The sequence below is a fragment of the Bubalus kerabau genome, chromosome 5 (genome assembly GCF_029407905.1).
Source record: "Bubalus kerabau isolate K-KA32 ecotype Philippines breed swamp buffalo chromosome 5, PCC_UOA_SB_1v2, whole genome shotgun sequence".
NCBI lineage: Eukaryota > Metazoa > Chordata > Mammalia > Artiodactyla > Bovidae > Bubalus > Bubalus kerabau.
Window position 1 is genome coordinate 63,796,893 of NC_073628.1, and position 3,827 is coordinate 63,800,719.

The window sequence follows — 3,827 nt, forward strand, 5'->3', positions numbered from 1 at the left end:
GGGATCCAAAATTACTGCAGATGGTGACTGCAGCCATGAAATTAAAAGACACTTGCTCCTTGAAAGAAAAGCTATGACCAAACTGGACAGCATATTAAAAAGCAGAGACATTACTTTACCAACAAAGGTCCATCTAATCAAAGCTATGATTTTTCCAGTAGTCATGTATGGATGTGAGAATTGGACTATAAAGAAAGCTGAGTGCTGAAAAATCGATGCTTTTGAACTGTGGTGTGGGAAAAGACTCTTGAGAGTCCCTTTGACTTCAAGGAGATCCAAGCAGTCAATCCTAAAGGAAATCAGTCCTGAATATTCATTGGAAGGACTGATGCTGAAGCTGAAATTCTAATAATTTGGCCCCCTGATGTGAAGCACCAACTCATTGGAAAAGACCCTGATGCTGGGAAAGATTGAAGGTGGGAGGATAAGGGGTCGACAGAAGATGAGATGGTTGGATGGCATCACCGACGCGATGGACATGAGTTTGAGTAGGCTCCGGGAGTTGGTGATGGACAAGGAGACCTGGTGTGCTGCATTCCATTGGTTCACAAAGAGTCGGACATGACTGAGTGACTGAACTTAACTGAACTAACAAAATCTTCTGATTTAGATGATTTGGTAAACTATACAGATGCTTGCTCCTTGGAAGGAAAGCTATGACAAAACTAGACAGTGTATTAAAAAGACATAACTTTGCTAACAAAGGACTGTATTGTCAAAGCTATGGTTTTTCCAGTAGTCATGTATAGATGTGAGAGTTGGATCATAAGGCTGGGCACCAAAGAATTTATTCTTTTGAATTGTGGTGTTGGACAAGACTCTTGAGAGTCCCTTGGACAGCAAGGAGATCAAACCAGTCAATCCTAAAGGAAATCAGTTCTGAATATTCATTGGAAGGACTGATACTGAAGTTGAAGCTGCAGTACTTTGGCCACATAATGCAAACAGCTGACTCATTGGAAAAGACCCTGATGCTGGGAAAGACTGAAAGCAAAAGGTGAAGAAGGCAACAGAGGATGAGGTGGTTAGATGGCATCACTTTATGAACATGAGTTTGAGCAAACTCTGGGAGATAGTGAAGGACACAGAAGCCTGGGTGATGCAGTCCATAAGGTCCCAAAGAGTTGGACACAACTTAGTGACTGAACAACAACAGACATGATGAAACACAAGTTTCATCACACTTGGACATGTAATGAAACATTTAAGTATTTAAACATTTATGTGTACTACCAGTCATATATGTTATATATATTGCTATGAAATAGCAGCATCCCTCACTGATTTTACTTCCAAGGAAATCTGAGGAGACTTACAGCAGATTTTTTAAAATAACTTTATTTATTTATTTATCTTTGGCTGTGCTGTATCTTCACTGCTGTGCAGGCTTTTCCGTAGTTTCTGTGAGTGGGGGTTACTCTCTATTGTGGTAAGTGGGTTTCTCATTGTGGTGGCTTCTCTTGTTGTGGATCATGGGTTCTTGCACTTGTGGGCTTAAGTGTTTCAGCTTCTGAGATCTAGAGCACAGGCTCAGTAGTTGTGGGCACAGGCTTTGTTGTTCTGCAGCATGTGGGATCTCCCAAGACCAAGGATTGAACCCATGTCTCTTGCATTGCTAGGCAGATTCTTTACCACTGAGCCACCAGGGAAGAACATATATATATTATTATTATTATGGAGAACTTATGGCCAACATTAAATTCTAATCTTTAGTGATCAACTTTGAAAAAAATAATGTCATCACCTTCTCTAAGATATACCCAAATACACCTATAACTGGCTCTTTATGCTCTATATGGCAAAACATATTTACCATTGATACTGGACAGGAGTTATGCTGTCAAACCATTCTGAATTTAACACAAAAATTAAATTCATTACAGTTTTACCATTCCTTCCATTCAGCAATTTTATCAATGGCTTTATCCACCCGACTGATGATGATGATTTGCTCTAAGAATTGGTTTCTTATTTTGAAACACACTTCCTCAGAGGAGAAAGAAGCCAAGGGCTCTGTCCAGAGAGCTGACTGCATGTTTCCCACACTATTTTGGAACATCTATTGATGGACATGTGACAGTGTGCCAAGAACACACAACAGTGTAGAAAACTTTCACTACATAATATAAAACATTCTAATATTTGACAACTGATACTTGTCTTAATGAAGAAGGGGATTTTAACACTGAAAAAAATAAATCGAAACACCAAAAGAGGAAAGGAAACAAAAAGCAAAAAAAAAAAAGGCATAATATTATGAAGAAAAGTCTTTAAAGTGCTTGATACAATCCACAGAATAAAATCAGTTATGGTCACTAATGCAATGATTCTGAAAGGGAAGACCCTTTGAGATTCCTGAGTATGGAAGACATTTTGTCCCCAGTTTCTTGTAGGCAAACTCCAGCCTCCATGATCTTCCCTGCATTCCAAAGGGCAGATTGCTAATCAAGTGAGGAGCAGTCATAAAACCATCTGAGGTAAGATTAAAGGGGCCAGAGCCTGCACACACCCTAATCTTGTCAGCAACCCCACCCACCTTGATCCATTGCTATAAAGCTCCTCATCAAACCCTCCCAGGTTGGGGCACATCATTTTCTGAGGCAGATGCCCACTGTGTTTTCCTTTTCCTAGCAAAGCAATAAAGCTCTTCTTTTCTATGTCACCCAAAACTGAGATTTGATTTGGCACCAGTATACAGAGGCCAAGCTTTCAGGATCAATTCTTCATACATCTTAAATGTGTTCAAACAGCTTTAACACTTTCATTTTACACAATAAAACCTTAAAATTTTTTTCATTAATTATTTCTATATTTCCTTTTTAATGTACCTCTTTTATTTTCATTATTTTATTTTTTAGGGCAAAATTGTCTTACAGCCAATTGGTGGGGCAGAGCTGCTTGCAGAGAAACAACTTATGGCAAAGAATCTTAGAACTGAAATCACAATAACTTAACAAAATGACAGGCTCAATATTTCCTACTTAAAATCCAAGGTTATTGTGTGTGTTGACATGTAGCTGGTAGATGTGGAAAAGAGAGAGGTGTCACTACACAGGGATTTTTTATGTACCCAGCCTGCACTGATGTATATAGTGAAAGTGAAGTGAAGTCACTCAGTCGTATCTGACTCTTTACTACCCCATGGACTGTAGCCTACCAGGCTTCTTCGTCCATGTAATTTTCTAGGCAAGAATGCTGGAGTGGGTTGCCATTTCCTTCTCCAGAGGATCTTCCTGACCCAGGGATTGAACCCGGGTCTCCTGCATGGTAGGCAGATGCTTTACCGTCTGAGCCACCAGGAAAGTCATTGATGTATATAACATGTGCCCATATCCATTCACCAGTGATATATTACCTGGCCATATTTACCTATAAACAAGGCTGGGAGATATCAAACAACTATGGACTATAGCCCACCAGGCTCCTCTGTTCATGAGATTCTCCAGGCAAGAATATCAAAGTGGGTTGCCATTCCCTTTTCCAGGGCATCTTCCTGTCCCAGGGATCAAATCTAGGTCTCCTGCATTTCAAGCAGTGTTGTGTGTTTTTTTTTTTTTTTTTTTTTTTACTATCTGAGCCACCAGGGAAGCCCATAACTAACTAAACCTGGGAGATATCAACCAGCTATATGTTCATAAGGAAAGGGAGATAGTGTAGAGTGTGCTAGTTTTGGCCAGAAGAGCTTTAGGAGGTACTTATATTCAGAATCAATCCAGAAATACTAACTTCATTCTAAATGGTCCTAATATTTTGGAATATATTCACAAAGAGAAGAATGTGTAGATTGTAGGTAGAAAGATTAAGGCCAGATAAAAAATGATTCAGAG

The 3,827-nt window shown here is 39.5% G+C and overlaps 1 non-coding gene across 1 annotated transcript; it reads right to left on the bottom strand.

The window, feature by feature from the left end:
* Window positions 1-3,229: 3,229 nt before the first annotated feature.
* On the bottom strand, window positions 3,230-3,302 carry TRNAG-ACC (transfer RNA glycine (anticodon ACC)). Its single transcript has one exon. It is a non-coding gene; the product is annotated as a tRNA-Gly (tRNA).
* Between the last annotated feature and the right edge of the window lie 525 nt (window positions 3,303-3,827).